The 19,409-nt window shown below is 43.0% G+C and overlaps 1 long non-coding RNA gene across 1 annotated transcript; it reads left to right on the forward strand.

Annotated features, from left to right (window-relative positions):
- The first annotated feature begins 1,783 nt into the window (after positions 1–1,783).
- LOC144375277 (uncharacterized) lies at positions 1,784–18,382 on the forward strand. Its single transcript, XR_013434898.1, has 3 exons — positions 1,784–3,598; positions 11,931–12,155; positions 16,244–18,382. It is a non-coding gene; the product is annotated as an uncharacterized LOC144375277 (long non-coding RNA).
- Positions 18,383–19,409: the final 1,027 nt, after the last annotated feature.

A 19,409-nucleotide genomic window follows, 5' to 3' on the forward strand; every position in this document is an offset into this window, starting at 1 on the left:
GCAATATGGAAAGGGAGGGAAGACAGACTCTGTGGTGGAGAAACCTGAGAAACATCACACCAGCCAGGTAAGAAAGGGTGGCACCACCATGCTAAGCTGCCCCCACAGTACAGGCCTTGATGTCGTGAGACGTAATGACCACATCATTCTACCCCAAACCCACAGCCCCCAACGCAACATGAGGAGAACATCAGACAAGCCCAGATCAAAAACCCTAACAACTGCCAAAGTTATCAAAAATAAGGGAGGACTAAGAACGTGTCACAGCCCCAAGGACCCCAAGTAACTTGATGAGCAAGGCACCATGGTGGGACCCTGGAACCAGACAGAACATTAGGTAAAAGCAGAACTCTGAAGAGAGAGTAGACCTTAGTTTAATAACAGTGCACAGTGCTGGCTCATTGGCTGTGACAAATGGCATACTTACACATGATGATATCTTAGTAGCCCTCTTGTCAACAGGGGACACACTCTGGGTCCCCTCAGATGGCATGGAGCCCATATATGCCATTTTTCCGAGGCACAGTTGTCTACAATAACATTTAACTTATAAATTAGGCACAGTAAGAGGAAAGCAAGAACTTACCATGGATCTTAGCAACCTTCACACAGTATTTTTTTTTCTTACTAAGTTGAGAGTGTTTACCTTTTCATGTAGAGGAAGCACTTTACAACTTCACTATGGCATTTGCCAACATCACTACACTTGAAATTTGGAGCCATTATTAAGTAAGAGTTACTCATACACAAGCACTGTGCTATAACCATGGTTGATCCGATAACTCAGACAGCTGATTAATGGGTGGGTAGCCTATACAGCATGGACACACTGGACAGAGGGATGATCCATGTCTTGAGAGGATGAAGCAAGACAATACAAGATTCCTTCATGGTACTCAGAATAGAGTGCAGTTTAAAACTCATGAACTATTTATTTCTATACATTTGTAATTAATATTTTCAGGCCATGGATAGATGAAAGCAAAGCTGAAGTTAAGGAGGACCACTGCAATGGGGGAAAGTTACACTTTCTATGCAAGAACCATCTACACACATGCTGGAGCTAGAAGGTGCCTGGAGGTCAAAATCTTCCCCACTGACCTTGGGTAATTCCAAACTCCTCCCTGTACCTGGAGCTATAAAATGAGAGGATCACACTGATTGTCTTAAGGGGTTTCCAGATGAATTCTTGTGGGCTATCATCCTATAGCCTACACAAGAGTCTGGGAAATTTTATCTTAAAAGAGCCAGATAGTAAATATTTCAGATTTTGATAGACCTAAGCTCTCCATCACAGCTGCCCAGCTCTGCTCTTGCAGAGTGAGCGCTGTCATGGAGGATGCTCAGCTGGGTTCCAGTAAAACTTTATCTCCAGAGACAGAATGAAGACTCTTTTCTGCCGGCAACTCATAAGTCCTCTGACCCTGATTCTAGACTAGTGGTTCTCAATGTTGACTTTTTTTTAAAGTGCCAAAGCTCCTTCTAAACATCATTATTTATCTGGAGAATGGTCTAGCCATAAAATTTCTAAAAATTCCCCAGGAGGATTTCAGTGTGCATGGAGGGTTGACTCTGCTTATCCATAAGAAAGGATCCAAAAGGATTCCATGGGTGGGATGTGAGATAAGTAGCTGAAGGTTAGCTAAGGAGATTTTCTTGTGGTTGAAGTGGAAATAGAATTGGGATGCTGAGTTTCCTAAAAATAGAGCACCATCTTTCCACATGTCCTCCATTACTCAGCGCAAGAAGCACAAGAAGCAACCGATTCTGACAACCAAAAAAAGGTCTGTATTCTCTAGAGCCAGCCGCGTAAGTCTCTGCTGGAGGGCACTTCCTGTAGAATGTGCCCTGCCTCTGAATGCCAGGTGGGAATTCTCCCAGGCCTGTGCTCACACTTCTCCTGGGTAACTTTGCATTCACTGCCCTTCACAAGCCATGATCTTTCGATTTTGGTCTTCTATTTCTGCCAAGTGCATTTTGTGGCTTTCCCATATTTAGTCTTTCCTTCTTGGTGACTGTTTATTTCACATTTTTTAAAATTACATTTCCCAGCCTCTCTTCTGCTAACATCTATAACACAGTTTTGTCCAAATAGATACAAGCCTATGTTGCCTGAGAGCTTAACCCAGAAGCTGTCGACAGGAAGACCACAGCAGAGGACTTGGTTTTCATCCTTTGCCATCTCCCCTCCAATTGGGGTGGAGGATGGGATGTGGAGCTGCCATCCTGCTGCGAAGAAAACCAGCCATGGGGTGAGCTCATGGTAGGATCAGCAACAACAAGATGAGCTACAGTGACAGTAAAGAAAGCTGAAGGAGCCTGGATCCCTCGTGGCATTGTGGGGTCATCAGAACCCGGCATCTTGTACCTCTGATGGACTTTGGTATGTTCTTAGCTGTTGGACGTTCTGTTTGCCAGACTTCCTCCTGCTCTGGCTTGGATGTGACCTTCATGCTAGCCTGACATTCCTCTAACGCGGCAGTGGGTTCTATGAGGTAGCCTTGTGCCTTACAGATGTCTTGCAGCTCCCTGCGGTGCCCAGAATATGCCACCAGGAAACAGGTCTGACATTCAACTACCCACTTATGGGGTGGTGTCAGAGGATATGGCAGAAAGGCGTGGCTCCATAGCAGTGTGAGCTGGGCCAAAGCTTCTACTGACCCCGAGCTCTTCAGAGGACCCTCATTGGCCCATGAGGCCTTGGCCCCCTACTCACCAAGGACCCAAGGTATGGCTTTAGTTCTGCAGAAGCTGCTTCAAATTCTCATGGAGTTTGATCATTAGAATTCTATTTCCTTGCCCACTTTTGACAAGAAGGAGGTTAATTGAGGATCAGGATGATGACATCATCATCCAAGGTTCCTATAGTGGATGTTTCCAGAAGACTGTGCCCCAGAATAATTTGCAAGACAAAATTGAAAAATGCATCTGCTATCCCCCAAAGGAATTATATTTGGGAACCTGAAGGATTCTGATTCTAGTAAAGATACCTGAGCCCACAGATAGGCCCCAGAGATGGAATGGCCATCCCAACCTGACTGACGTAGTGCTAAGTAGTTTGATAATATCTGAGTCTTTACATTCTGTCTGTGCCCAAAAGAAAAAGAAGGGTCATTTCTCAGGGGCTCTAAAATAGCTACCATGATTTCTCTCCGGATGAGAAGATATTCTTTCGCACAGAAACCAAGGAGCTAGATAGGAGCTCAGCACCCGGGCAAAAACAAAGTTACCCACTCCCCTGGATTCTCACCTTCTTGTTCTAGGAGGCAGGTAGCCTCTAAGATGCCTGAAGACCCTTCTCCCTGGAATTGAAATCCTGCAGGGTAGGTTTGATCAAGTGACAGACTCCCACCACCCAGAGCATGGCAGGAGAGAGGAGACGTCACGGCCAAGGTTACATTTCAGAAGGACAAGAGCTTCTGCCCTTCTCGCCTTCCCTGGTTCATTCTCTCTGCTGGAGGATGGCCAAGGCCCTGAGCTCCTTCAGGAGCCGCAGGATGCGGCAGCCCTGGCTCCTGCTCAGTGGCGCCTCTCCCAGACCATGAGGCCTGGCCTTTGCCCGGCTGCGCTCAGGGTCCTGACCCACAGGGACTGTGAGGTAAGAAACATTGGCTGCTTTAAACTATTAGGTTTTGGAGAAGATTATGATGATGTAATAGTCACTTAATGTAAAGGGGAAGGTAACTTCATATTTCAAATATGAACTATTTTCTGTTAGTTTCCAATGAATGAATTAGATAATTAGGAATAATCAGCTCCCGAACTCAAGATTACTATCATCTTTAAAAAACAGGAAACAAGCAAATTGTATCTACTCTTTTATGTCAAAATGAGTCCTATTATTATCTATAACTAAAATGAACTAATAAAAATAATAACAATTAAAAAAATAGGAAACACAAGAAATGAGGTAGAAACACATTCACATGCTAATGGCTTCTTTCACTTCAGATGCTGAAAATATAAGATCTTTCAGGATGTGTTGCTTGGCCACTATACCCTTGAGGGAAAATGACAGTTATAAAAATCTCTTGTGAAATTTCCCTAACAGATTTTGCATCTGAGGTTACTATATGTGCATCATCAAAATAGGCCTCCTAATTGTGACAAATGAAACAACATGTTTGTGCCACCGAGAAGCATTTAGCAGTCGGCACACACACCAGCCAGGGATGAAGGGGGAAAGAAAACTGCCTTTGATTTCATTGGCATTTGTCAGCAACTCCTGGGATGGCTGTCATTTCCACTGACCTGGACTATGTTACTACTCATGCGCAGAAGGACAGACCTCCTGAGATGCCCTCTAATGGAACTGCTTCCAATTTCTTAGAGCATCTAATCCAGACCAAAGCCTTAGCACCTTTAACACTCCTCAAAAGCACTTCAGACTACCCCAAATCCATCCCAAGCCTAAGACCTCTATATTGAGAGACCTGGGGATGTCTTCCGTGTTCTTCTCCCAAATCTGCCCTATAACAGAGATCAAAGAGTCGCCAGGCTGTTATGATCTTTATATTCCAATTCCTGTGTCTTAATAAATGAGAAATCTCTTACTGCTTTTTTGGTTATATATCTATTTAGCCATGCTACAAGTGTTAGGTGACACACGTTTTCATCACTTAAGTCAAACTCCAAAGAAACTAGTGAGGGAAAGAAAACCCCACAGTAACCCAAGACAGTCACAACCGCTCAGGACTCCTGGGCAAAAATTCTCACCACAACTGTGAATTTCAAGAGTGTCCTCTCTGATTTCATTTTTTTCTTTCCTACTCTAGAAAGAATGCCAGGAAAGGTTTTGTTGTTGTTGTTGTTGTTGTTTTGCTGGTTTTTTTTGCTTTGTTTTTTAAGGGATAACCTATTCTAATTTGTATGGAAAGTAAATAATTCTCAAATTTCAGGGCTTCCATATAGAATGGCAACCAAGCCTTTCTCTATATTTCCCCTTCCACCCATATTTTTGTCTGATGGCATTAGAGTCAGGACCTCTTGTTTCCTCTGCACGCATCATCTTGCAGGCCCCACCCAGCTACATTTAGCCTTGGTAAATCCATCACCAGAGATAAAAGTATGACCAGGCCAGGCCCATTGGGTTTTTCCATAGAATTTAAGTTTTACATGGAGCATCTCCAAAACCAAAATTGGCAGAGTTGATTTTTCCAGCACCTGGTTTCCCCAGAACTACCATGTACATTGTTTATCTTGAGGCTCTCTGATGTTTTTCTTCAGTACTATCAACTACCCAGATAATCCCCATCACTGCTGTTTTTCAAGTAAACCAGTCTGACCTTGGCAGATGCACCCTACAAGTACTGATAAAAGTTGTAGCCTTAGCGCCTCCTAATTGTGACAAATGAAACAACATGTTTGTGCCACCTCCCAGCATAGCTCCACTCTGATCCCATTTGGCCCATGTGTAAACTCTATGCTCAAAAATTATCTACTGGAAACAATGCCACTAGGAGAGGGAGCCACTGAAGGTTTCCAGCAATTGGGGGACATGATTAACTTGTGCTTTTAAAGGATCCTTCTGGCTGCTGCATGGAGAATGGGCTGGAGAAGAATAAGACACCCAGCAAGAGGCTACTGCAATAACTCAAAGGAAAGGAAATGTGGCATGGGCCAGAAGGAGGACAGGTGAAATAGAGGGAAACTGTTAGGTTTTCGGCATGTTTGGGGGGATTGACAGGACAGAATTGGATCTGGAGAGTTTGGGGTGGGAGGGAGAAAGGGGTCCAGGGAGACCAAGTGCTTTTGGCCTGTGCTATTGGAAGCATGGAGTTAGCATCTCCTGCGATGAGAAAATGTTTGGATAGAACAGATTTAGTGGGTAACTTATGGGCTGGACTTAGACATGTACTTGAGATGCTGTTCACCTGGCAGTGAGAGATTATAGGCAGTTGGAAGCGGGAGTCTGTACTTCAGTAAGGGATGTGGGCTACCGAGGGACACTGAAGAGCCACCTGGCATTTGAAGCCCTGAGACAGACATAGATCACCTAGGGGTATGTGTCAATGGAAAGGAGGTCCAGGAATTAATGTGCGAGAAATTCCAAAATCTAGAATGAGAAAGAGTGAAGATTAGTGACAGAGGTGGTGAGTAGCTGGGAGGTAGGAAGGGAACCAAAAATGACTCCTGTCACAGAAGTCTAGTTTAGCCAAGGAAGAGAGCCTCCTGCTCCACATTCTGCCCAGAGGTCAGGTGACAGGAAATGGGCAGCAAGGCAGCCACATAGCCACCAAAAAGGGCCACTGTGCCCATTCTTGTTTAGGACTTATGGTTCCCTGGAGAGAAGTGTGAAGACGGGATGAAGCCCGCCCCTTAGTCTCCATTGCTGAGACAAATGTCCCTGCTTGCCCACTCCAACTCGATCCCGGGGCATCTTGAAACACGATGATTCAACAAAAGAGCAGCCAACGTAGCTTCTTCCTAAGATCACAAAGAATGCAGGGAACTGAAGGTGGCCTGGTGTCAGTTTCCCCCGAAGCACTTAGTTACAAGAAAAACAGACCAAATGGATTTCAGAAAAATAATAATTAAAAAAAAATAGTTTGACTCTCATGGAGTGGAACATAATCATAGGCACTGAGTTACTTGAGTCTGCAGAGAGGGGAAAGTGGACCTCTGCCTACTACAGGCAAGTAATGAAGGGCACTGACCATGGAAACCAGGTCATATACAAACAAATGCATGCACTTACATGCATGCACACACATGCACACATGTCCATGCTCTTACACATGGATAGTGTTTGGAAATTATGAGTTTTAATGTGAACTGAAGCATTTCTTTGCTGGGGCTGAACACCTAGGAGTAGAGGTGCTGAGAGGCAATGGCAGTCTGGTAAGGACGTGATGGACTTCATCAGGAACCACCAGGTGCCCCCCACTCCACACCACTCCACATTCCCATTAGCAACGCCTGCAGCTCTGTCAGAATTATAAAAATATTAGCCATTTAGTAAGTATGAAGCGGAATATCATTATGAAGTTATTTTCTACTTCTCAGTGTCTCCAGTGTTCGGCACCTTTTCATATGCTGATGTGCATCAGGAATCAGTGGATCGTCTTTGGTGAAACATCCATTCAAATATTTTCCCCCTTTTAAATTGGTTTATTTTTTCATTGTTGAGTTGAAAGATCCTTATATACTTTCAATACATGTCCCTTATCAGATACATGTGTTATGAATATTTTGTCCAAGTCAGTATCACCCGGTCATCCTTTCAATTGTGCCTTTGGAAAAGCAGAAGTTTTTAAATTTAATGAAGTCCCATTTGTACATTTTTTATGTTTCAGTGGGATATATAATAAGTCTCTGCCTAGCCCAAGGTCAAAAAGAAAGACTTTTTCTTCTTATGTTTCCTTCTAGAAGTTGTGTAGTTCTGCATTTTACATTTGGAGCTATGATTCTTTTGGGGTTTTATATGGTATAAGCTAAGACTTGAAATACGTTTTAGCCCTATGAGTGTCCATTTGTTCAAAAACGTTTTTGAAAAAGACATCCTTTATATTTTGAATCGCCCTTGCAACTTTGACAGAACTCAGTGTACCATACGTGTGCAAGCCATTTCTGAACTCCATTTTATTCTGTTGACTGACAGCTGCAGGATTCTGCAAATACCACTCTGTCTTAACTGTCCCAGCTACATAGGAAGTCTCAGGGTCAGACAGTCTAAGTGCTCCACTTTGTTCTTTTAAAAATCATTTTGGCTACTCTATTTTCTTTGCCTTTTAATATAACTTTTAGATACACCTTGTCAATATCTTATAAAAACGTTGCCAGTGTGTTGGTGGTGGTGGCACTGAGCCTGCAGATTATGTGGGCGTCCACTGACAGCTCATCCGACTGTGAGCATGGCATATGACCGCCAGGATGTTTAAGGGATTTTTTTTTTTACCACTGTTTTATAATTTTCAAGTTGAAGAACCTGCTCATCTATTCTAGATTTAAACCTAAGAATTCCAAGATCCTTTGCTATTGTTGAAGGGGATTGCTGAATTTCAACGCCCCATGTTGTTGTTAGAACAAAGAGCATATACTCCATCCTTGTACATGAACACATGTACCTTGGAAGAGTTAAAGGCACTCACAAGTTCAGTAGCTTCTGGAGATTCTTTTGCATTTTCTGTGAGCTGTCTGTCAACAGCTGTCCCCTCCTCTCCAGTACGCATGCCATCTAGTTCTCTCCTCATGCTACTCTTCCTCTGTGCCATGAGGGTGGGTCACCCTGTCTTGCTCAGGACCATAAGGGAAGGCAGACCCATAGGGTCAGTGTTGGCCATCAGTCCAGGTGTCTTTACAAGACAACAGTATTTTTATTCCTAGGTTATGCAAGTTTTTATACCCAGACTGGATTTTTATCTGTTCTTGTTAAATGGTTTTTATGATGACTGACTGTTGAAACAATACTGTATTTTAGGGTGTGGCCAACTAGGGCAGAACATGTTACAATTCTATATATATTAGAAATATACCAAGATTCTATACCAATATTAATGATGGGTAATTAATAGTAATATATCAATATTAATGATCTCTTGTCTGCTATTTCATGGGGATCTTGCCTCTGTGTTCACAAAGGGAATTGAAGTTGGACTTAGCTTCCATCTTGCCAACTGTTGAAAAAGATCAGCATCCTGCCGTTAGTGAGCGGAATGTTAATAAGTATCAAGTGCACTGAAGTGGATGAGGTCTCCTAATCACCCAGGGCTCCTAACTTGTTATCAATTTCTAGTGGATTTTCTGTCACTGGAAGAAGAGTGTCAGCTTGGCAGCTGAACCTTTGGCATTCCTCTTGTTACTCTTTTCGGTTCTATTACTGATCTTAACTGTTTGGGAAGTCAGTTTTTAAGGGTACATTCATTTCAGTTTGTTAAACCTCCCAGGCAGATTGACCCCTCACCATCATTTAATGTCACTTTAACCCTGGAAATAGTCCTTCAGAAATTTGCTCTGTCTGGTTTTGACACAGTTGCTTTAGCTTTCATTTTCCTAGTATTTTCATTGTACATATTTTTTGTTTTTATCCTTGGCCTTCTGTCTATCAAAAACTATTTGAAGTGCTTTTTTTGGTAGATAACATATGATCACTTTTAATCCAATCTGAAAATCCACACTTTGTGTGTTTAGATCATTTACATTTAGTGTAATTATCACGGTTGGCTGAAGATCTGCCCCCACATAAAATGTGCATTCTATTTGCATCTCTTATTTATTTCTTCTTTCATTCCTTGATTTTGCATTTTATTTTTGCTTGATATCTCTGGATAATTTTGACTTTTAAAATATATTTTCATGTTTACTATTGAGTCATTTTTAAAACTTCATGGTTTCCTTGAGGTTTACGAAGTAATATTGTTTCACAAGTGGTGTAAGAGCCTCACCCCCATCTCATCTTCTGTTAGTAGTAGTGTTGCTTAGTTTATCTTTATATATGCTAAAGCTATAATTCATGCTAGTATTTTTTTCTTTAGGTGGCAATTGTTGCTTAGAATGATTAAAATTAATGATTAAGAGCCTTTAGCCATTATCCTGAGTCTCCATTTCTCTGTGTACAAGTAAGCTCTCTCTACTATTTTATTCCTGTTACCTGAAGAACTTAATATTCAACATAAAGTTAGCATTTCACCTAATACTGATATGCTGATAATTCTAAAGCTTTATTTTCCCCGAAAACTTCATTATTATTTTACCTTTTTCAAAAGATAGTCTCTTTGCACCCAGAGTTAGGGAATTGACAGATTTTCTTCTCTCTCCCTCCAAAACATCTTTAAAAAGCCACACCCGTTTTCTGGTTTGTCTAGTTTTCCAGGAAAAGCCAGCTGTAATATTAGTTTTCTTCTTAGGTCATCTGGCTTCTCTTCTGTTTTCTTTGTGTCTTAGGCCACTTTAATATGGTTTCCTCAGATGCTCTACTACCCCCTGATTTTTCTCCTCATGTTCCTGTGGGTTTCTTTTTACCAACCTGCACTTCGCTGTTCTTCCAATGCTGTTTCAGTCTAAGATGAATGTACTGAAGTCATTCTTCATCTGTTACGCTTCCTAGAACATCATCATTTCCACATTACACTGAGATTCTCTGAGTGTTCAAGCATGTTGCCCACCTTTACTATTATAATTATTAGCACATTAATCATTACTTTTCTTTTTTTTTTTAATAATTCCAACACCCAGGTCAACTCTGAGTCTGATTTTGTGATGGGTTTCTCTCTCTGGAGTGTGTTGCTTTTGATCGTTGTCATTATTTTTTCCTCCGTCTCATCATCTTTGGTTGAAAGCTGAACACTGTGTGACACAGTCACTGAGGTAGGTGTGTCATCTACTCTCATGGAGGAGCTTCTGCTGCTGGGGTCAGGGTGCGTCAGCCTAGTCAGGGTGGAGCAAGTCTGGGTTTTCTGGTCCTGTGCATATCACTGGCTTCAGGTCATCATGACATGGGCTATGCCACGTGTGGGTGTTGGTGATCCTGTCTTCACCCCAAGATTTAGGCAACCCCTGGGCCTCTGAAGCTCAGAGAGGTTCCTGTCTCCAGAGGCAGGGGAAGGTAACTACCCTTGTTACTCCTGGTGGTCGAGGGTGGGAGGGTTCTTTTTGTTCTGCTACAACCTCAGGTTGAGACATTCCCTTTGTCCTCACATCTCAAAGTAGAGTATCCTCTGTCCTTTTTTCCCCCCTCTCTGTGTTATGGAAACTTTTAAAATTTAGATATTTTATCCATAATACTAATGACGTAGCATTAGGAGGTGAAGCCTTTGAGAGGTACTTATCTTGTGATGAGGTCAGAAGGTGGGACTAGTGTATTCATAAGAGGAGAAACCAGAACTCCCTCTCCATCCACCATGTGAGGACACAGTGAGAATGTGGCCATTTGTAAGCTAGAAAGAGTGCCCTTGCCAGAAGTGGATCATGCTGGACCTTGTCATTAGACTTCCCATCTTTTAAAACATTAGAAGTGGTTTTTGTTTTATAAAAGTACCTGTCTATGGTATTTTGTTATAGAATCCTGAGCTGCCTGATACACTCAGTGTTAGAGATGGCTAATGCTTTTTCCCAGGATGATTCTTTTCTCAGAAATTTTCTCAAACACACATTAGTCTACACTGTGGCTGTACAGGTGACAGTTTGCTTCCCTTCCCTAGAATCCTCTCATTTCCTTTTTACTGATTTGTTTACTTTTGTTCTTTGGGGGAGAAGGAGATGAATGAGTCTTTGCTCAAGGCTGGTTTTGGGGATTGCAGTGTAAGTGGAGAATGAGTCCTTGACCTCCTAAGCCCCTGTGTCCTCTTCAGTTAATGGCCCCATCTCTGGGATTATTTTGAGTATTAACTCAGGTAAATGTCCACAAAGCATTTAACATATTTCCTAGCACATGAAGTATTAACTTATTAAGTACTCAGTAAAAATCTATTACATTATGCAGATTTTAAAATAGTTCATCCACTTCTAACCTCTTCATTTTTTGCCATAATCCAGTGCCATTTCAAAATCATTTTAGTGCTTATTCAAGGCAAGGAGTACCAAGGTTTTTGTTTCTGCCAAATTTTTAATACAGAGGAGGCCAATTTTTGTGAGAATGTGTTCCTCAAAGTGGAAAATAATACATTTTTTTGTAAATCTAATTTAATCCTCATAAAGAGGCACAGGTGTATCTCTTTATTAGTCAATGTGGCAAAACCACTGTGATGACCAAATCTGTCCATTTTAAAGCTTTAAAATTATAATGAATTATTAAATGGGGGTATGACTACATTTTAAGTGGGCACTGAAGTGAGATTTTAAAATACATTTATATGTTAAGTGCAAACATTATTATTATTATTAAAGTTGAAATTTTTAAAGAATGTCAGGTTTTGTGCTGGATCTGAGTTCTTGCTTAATATTTCCAGACACGTTGATGTGAATTTTGAATAACCAGATATTATGCTTTTCAGGCATCCTCTAAACCTGGAATAACTTTTCTTCATCTGTGGTAGTCATGCAACCATGTCCTGTAAGGTGAGACCCTCAGATTCTCTTCCAGTAAGGACTAATAATAGTGACCTTGCTGCCAATCCTGAGCCTCAGAGGAGTTCAGCAGGGCCTGAGGTCCTGACTGCCATTCAGCACACTACCTGAAGGAAGTTCACTCCAGATCAGCATGGCACTCCCTGCAGCTTGTGAGTATGTCTGGGAGCTTAGCTTCTACGAATTCAAGTCTATACACACACACACACACACACACACAATTTGACAAATGTTTATCATATTCAGTTTCTGAAATATCTCTGAAACTTGTATCCCAAGAAATTCTCCAGAAGGAGAAGACATTTTTACACTACTTTCAACCTCCATTCCAAAGGCCAGACATTGATACCATCCCATCTGCTTACGGCATTTGAAAACAAATATTTTCCTGTCCTTCTGGTAGGGCTATAAATTAATTTAACTTTTTGAAGAACATTTGACAATATCAAAACTTTCAAGCACATAGTAATCCACTTTTAAGAATATATCCAGTTTACGTTTTTCACAAGCAACCAGAACTATATACACAAGAATATTTATTGCTGCATTATTCAGGGGAAATGCAGTTGGGCAGATGTTTGCATAAAGTCACATCAGCAGTTCAGTAGAAATGGTGATCATTTGCTGTGTAGTAGCTTCAGCCTACTTACTTATTTAACAAATCTTTATTGAGGACCTGTTAGGAGTCAGGAGTAGTCTGGTGATAACCAGAGTTGTTACGCTGGACAGGAGCTATTTGATCCTACTGGGAGGGGAAGGACATAGCCATTAGCAAAGAACCAGACACAGTAATTTCAGAAAGAGGTACATCTACACAGGAGGTCAAAGAGTGGTGGTATAGAAGGTGGCTGGGTGGATACTCCAGACAGCAGAGCTGCCAATGGAGGGGGGAGCATCTGAGGGGAGGCAGCCAAATCAGGACCTGAGGAAAGAGGTGTCAGGTTGCACATCAGCACAGGGGGTGCAAAGTTCCCAAGGAAGGGGCCAGTGGGTGAAACTCAAAAGCCAGGTGCTACTACAGGACAGAGGGCAATCAACTCAGTCTAAACACAGTGGGGTGGCTTCAGCTTGTAGTACTGTTCAACCTGGCTCCTTAGCTCAAAGGAAGCCCAGCCTGGGTCCTGGTCTCAGAACAAGCCCCACAAGGTAACTCTGGTCCACAGAGGCTGTTGGGTGGTGAGGGCCATGCAAGTGCAGAGTACCAGGACAGCTCCAGACATCACCAGTGAGGAGCCCAGACCCAGAGCAAGCTCCCAGGCTAGTCCCACCAGATCCTGGCTGCAGGCCTATTAAACTCTAACAAGCACAGCTAAGAAGAAGGTGCCAAGGTTTACTCCATATTGTTTGAGGGCAAAGGCAAGGGCATCTGACCCTGAGCCTTTTCTGACCTTTAAATTGTAATCAGGATGTATGTGTCTAAATGTCACCGGTATTGCCAGAAACTTTCTAAATTCTGGAAAGACCCACAATGGTATGTTTATTGGCCTTTCAGTTAAAATCCTCAGGGTCTGAGGATAAAATAATAATGATGTTTTATGCATGAACTTTTGTTTGTATTGCATTTTTCTCCTTTTAGAATATTTCTGTCCTGATTGAGAGCTAATTTCTTCCCAATCGGAAAAGCCCATAAATAAGGAGGGGGCTCTGCAGAGGGGACATTGAAGAGTGAACCCTCCCTTTCACCCCAGACACCTTTCACTCCTGCCCTTTGATAGCCAACTGGGCTGCAGAGTGGATGGCTGCAGGGCCAGAGAGATGATGTCCTGGGAGAGGCGATTCTGGCCTCAGAACCAACAGGGCAGACAAGGTGGGGCAGGGCTGCTCTGAGAGGCACTGCAGGGAAGAATTCCCAGGGAGGCCCAACAAAGGTCTCATCATGCTCTGCCCCACACCCTCCAAGACCCTCGTCCTGATCAGAGCAAACCAGCCAAAGCCCAGGCCTGCTGTTCCTTCCCAGCCTGGCTTCTCTGCCCTCCTTCTCACCTGACCCCAGGATGAGCCTAAAACACCTCCACTAAGAACCATAGCATTTGCCCTAATGCCATCTGTGGCCCTTTTCCACCCCAAAAGACATGCTACAGCCTCCTCTCCTTCAGGTGTTTGCTCCAAAGTGAGGTGCACCTGGTTTCTCTCTACCCCAAGAAGCTGTTCCCATTTCCTATTTGGTTTTCCCTTAATAATTATCAGCACCTGGAACATCCTTGATTTTTGAAGTGCTTCTTGTCCAAGTCCTCACCTCTGGGAGGAAAGCTCTCTGTGGGCAGGAGTTTTGTGTTCACTGCTGTATCTCTAGGGATCTGAGCAGCTTGTCACTTGGGAGATGTCCCCTCGGTACTGGTGGAGTGAATAAGTGACTGGCGGAGCTGAGAGCAGGCTCCTTGAGGGGCCATCCCTCATGCAGCAGGTCAAATCGAGCAGGTCTATGATTTGGGGGCAGCTCAAGGACCACCAGTTTTCAATATCTGTATCATCTCTAATGACACAATTGATCGGTACCATGAACCTCCCAGGTGCTGCCCTGTTGGGATGAAGCTGGATGGAGGAGAAAGCAGGGACAGACTGTGCAAAGCCAGTCGAGGCCACTCAGCCTCAGCTGAGCTCACTCTCAGGTTCACCATAAGGACATCTGGTACCTGAATATGATGAATCAGAGATGCTGAAAAGGCGGCTCAGAGCTAGTTTTATAACGGAACAACTGCGTGTACCACACATGGACGTTTTCCTTTAAATTGAGGCCGGACATCCCTCAGATTGCCTTCAGGGTGAAGGGGTCTCCAAGACCCAGACTCACAGAAGCCATTCGGCTCAGGGGAATGGTGGATTGAAGCAAAATGATGCCATCGGTACAAAGCACAGAGAACAGAGCCAGCACAGCGCCACACCGCAGCTCCCATCTGTCCCTGTGAGGTGACACTGATGGTGCTCAGCCTCCCAGCAGGGCCGGTGGCAGTAGTGTCAGGCACTGCCACCAAGGAAGCTCACCTGAGCCTGGTGGCCAGAGTTGCACTGGGGTCCACCTCAGTGGCCTGCACCCTATTCCACCCTCAGTCCCTCCAAATTTCAAGCAAACGCCCCAAGTCACAGTGTTAACACAGGTCATCTGCTGTGGCCCAGGACTGGCCAAGGGCTGGACCTGACTTTGCAGGGTTTGGAGGATTAGGCCTGCTGAGCTGGAAACCCCCTGCACACTCCTTCGTGGTGCTTAACAGTTTCTAAAAGGTGATGGCTACATAAAAGCACCTGCATTTCTGAGTTCCCTGGACACCTCAGAGGAGGCCTGCAGTGGTGGCCTGGCATGGGCCTGCCCTTCCACGGGGCAGCTCTCAGCCATCCAGGACAGCTGTCTCCACTCATGTCCACATCCTCTGCTGTGTCCCTGGAGACCTTGATGTCCCCCCCCAAGAGACCCCAGGGCTTCTCCTGTCTGAGTGGTCTGCCTGAGGGGAAGATGAAGGAGGACCCTGCACCCCACACTGTGAGAGCAGTGGGGATAATTCCTGCAGCAGAGCGTGGTGGGAGCTCATTCCTGCCAGGAGGAGGGGAGGAGTCCAGGAAGGGCTTCCTTCAGGTACAGAAGCCTGTCAGCCAGTTGCAATGCTGGGGCTGTGATTCAGAACCAGAAGGAACAGGAAATGATAATGTTGGGGTCACTGATGCTGCCTGCTGACCAAAAATGACCACTTTAAGTTGATGTCCTACACTATCTTTCTTCCTGTCTGCATCTATATTCTCACTGATCCTAAGGCTGCATCGTGTCCCCATCAGTCCACTTTAAACAATCACTGTGTCCACCCAGTCCTGTGTGGACACACTGAGCATGATAAGGACAAGCTGCATGGGGTCATGGAGCTCCCAGTCTGCAGGAAGAGATGGATGCCCACAGGGAGCTTTCTAGAGGAGACCCCTGGCCACCCACTGACATTGGGGTTTCTGGTTCAGTTCTAGAAAAGATAAGTCAATGAAGTTCTTTGACTCAGTGGAAGGGGGTGTGACAGGCTGGGGTGGTCAGAGTTCCAGAAAGGTTAGGTCTTATCTCCCAAGGCTGGGGAAGCCCAGCCCAGAGGGACTGTAAGCCTACTTAAAGCTGGATATGGACTTTAGTAGGTCCACAAAGACTCAGGCTTGATACTACTCGGAAGTGGTAGAATCTTCAGGAAGTGGGGCCTCAACAGGAGGGTTAGATCACTGCAAGTGTGTACTCCAGGGGACCATGGGGACACCATCTCTCCTTTCTTTGCAGCCAGCTGCCATGAAGTGAGTGGCCCTCTCCTCTGTGGACACCCGCCATGATGTGCTGAGCTCCCACAGGCCCTAAAGTGACAGAGCCAAACCACCATGGACTGACACCTCTGAAATCATGAGCCAAGCAAATCTTTGCTCTTTTAAGTTGACTTTCTCAGGTATTTTGTCATAGTAATAAAAAGCTGACTAACATGTAACTCTATTAAAATCAAAGAATGTCATTAAAACATGCAATATTTTAAATGTTTATATTCAACATATGTTTTTTAGACATAGATGTCCAAATATAGTGATGGTCTTTTGAGATGATTACATGTGAGGCCATACATGGATGGGTTTCAGACCTGGTAAAAAGTTCCCTCTCAGACGCCCCCTTTAACCACTTTTATTTAACATAGTTCTTGAAACACTGGCCAGAGCAATTAGATGAAAGGAATACACATAAGAAAAGAAGAACTCAAACTGGCACTATTTGATGATGATATCATTCTATACCTAGAAGACCCTAAAATTCCACCAGAAAACTTTTAGAACTAGTAAATGAATTCAGCTAAGTAGCAGGATATAAAATCAACACCCATAAATCAAAGGCATTTTTGTATCTAAGATAAATCCTCAAAAATGTAAACAAGGAAAACTACCCCATTTACAATAGCCTCAAAAAATAAAATACTTGGGAATCAACTTAGTGAACGATCTATATAATGAAAATTACAGAACCCTAAAGAAAGAAGTCAAAGAAGATCTTAGAAGATGGAAAGATCTACCTTGCTCTTGGATAAGCAGAATTAATATCAAAATGACCATACTACCAAAAGCACTATACATATTTAATGCAATTCTTATCAAAATCCCAATGACATTCCTCATAGAAATAGAAAATCCATCTGTAAAAATAAGAAAACAGAATAAAGCAATCCTTAGCAGGATGAATAAAGCAGGTGACATTGCTATACCAGAACTTAAACTATAGTACAGAGCAATAGTAATAAAAACAGTATGATATTGGTGCCAAAGCAGACTGGTAATCCAATAATATAGAATACAGGACACAGAGACTAACCCACAAAATTATAATTATCTTATTTTAGACAAAAGTGCTCAAAACATGCAAAAGAGAAAAGATTGCATCTTCAACAAATGGTGCAGGGAAATCTGAAAAACCAAATGCAACAAAATGAAATTAAACCCATCTTTCTCCCCATACACAAAACTTAACTCAAAATGGGTCAAGGACCTAGGAATTAAACCAGAAGAAAAAGTAGACCCTGATCTTCATCATGTGGGATTAGGCCCCCACTTCCTTAATAAGATGCCTATAGCACAAGAATTAAAACCAAGAATCAATAAATGGGATGAATTCAACTAAAAAGTTTCTTCTCAGCAAAAGAAACAATCTGTGAGGTGAATAGAGAGCCTACATCTTGGGAGCAAATTTTTACCCCTCATACATCAGATAGAGCACTAATCTCTAGGGTATATAAAGAACTCAAAGTAAGCACCAAAAAACAAATAACCCAATCAATAAATGACCTGAACAGACACTTCTCAGAAGAGGATATAAAACCAACCAATAAATATATGAAAAAATGTTCATCTCTAGCAATTATAGAAATGCAAATCAAAACCACTCTAAGATTTCATCTCACTACAATTAGAATGGCAGCTATTATGACAACAAACAACAATAAGTGTTGGTGAGGATGTGGTGAAAAGGCACACTCATACACCGTTGGTGGGCCTGCAAACTGGTGCAGCCAATAGGGAAGCAGTATGGAGATTTCTTGGAAAACTAGGAATGGAACCACCATTTGACCCAGCTATTCATCTCTTCGGTCTATACCCAAGGGACTTAAAAATAGCACAATACAGGGACACAGCCACATCAATGTTTATAGCAGCACAATTCACAATAGCTAAAGTGTGGAACCAATCTAAATGCCCTTCAATAGATGAGTGGATAAAGAAACTGTGACACATATACACAATGGAATATTATTCAGCAATTAAAGAGAATAAAATCATGGCATTTGTAGGTAAATGGATGGAGTTGGAGAAGATAATGCTAAGTGAAGTTAGCCAATCTCAAAAAACCAAATTCCAAATGCTTTCTCTGCTATAAGGAGGCTGATTCATAGTGGGCTAGGGAGGGAGAGCATGGGGGGGGGATAGACGAACTCTAGATAGGGCAGAGGGGTGGGAGGGGAAGAGAGGGGGCATGGGGTTATTAAGGATGGTGGAATATGATGAATATTATCATCCAAAGTACATGTATGAAGACATGAATTGGTGTAAATATACTTTGTATACAACCAGAATATGAAAAATTGTGCTCTATATATGTAATAAGAATTGTAATGCATTCTACTTTTATATATAAATTAAAAAAGAAGAATAAATAGTAGTCAGAAAAAAAAAGGTTCCCTTTCCCCATTTCTTCCTCCTCCCCATAATACACACCTGACTTTGGAGACACTTAGCCAGGACTCATATTTAGACAAATATATGCTATTTCAAAAATGCTGCTTAAAACCAGGCCTTAAAAGAAAATTAGTTATCAAACTAAATCCACAGCATCTTACCCTAGAATGAGAAGGCCACAGAGCACTGTTTTTTTTTTAAATATCTGTCTGCGATTGATCTGCAAGTGAGTCAACAGGAGCCTGGCCTCCTTTTCACTCCACCCCACAGTGTGGAATAGGAATGAACAACCACCGAATCACTTTCCCTTCACCACACGCTCTTATTCGACGTGGCCTCTGGATTCAGTCTCCTGGATCAAGAAACAGTGAATCACTGATACCAACCGCCGCTGTGAAGCGTGTCCCGGTGCTGCCTCAAGGTGGACATCTAGAACTTCTCAAATTTTGCCCAAGGCCCAAGTCAGGCACTAAAATCAACATCAAAATGGAAGGAACTTCTTTTCCTTTTTTCATGTATAAAGCTGGGACCACACATAGAGTCCCTCCAGGTGGGAACTGAAGTGTCAGCCATTGCCATCTAATGTTCATGTCACCAGCCAGGACTCTTAGTCAACACCATGTTCTGGTTGAGTGTGCAAACCCAGTGGTAGCTTCTCTGCACCGAGTGGACCTGCCTCGAGAGTCAGCCCCTGGCCAGAAGTCACCATTTCACCCTGGGTGACCCCCTCAAGTACCGCTTGT

This window comes from Ictidomys tridecemlineatus, chromosome 2, assembly GCF_052094955.1.
Source record: "Ictidomys tridecemlineatus isolate mIctTri1 chromosome 2, mIctTri1.hap1, whole genome shotgun sequence".
Classification (NCBI taxonomy): domain Eukaryota; kingdom Metazoa; phylum Chordata; class Mammalia; order Rodentia; family Sciuridae; genus Ictidomys; species Ictidomys tridecemlineatus.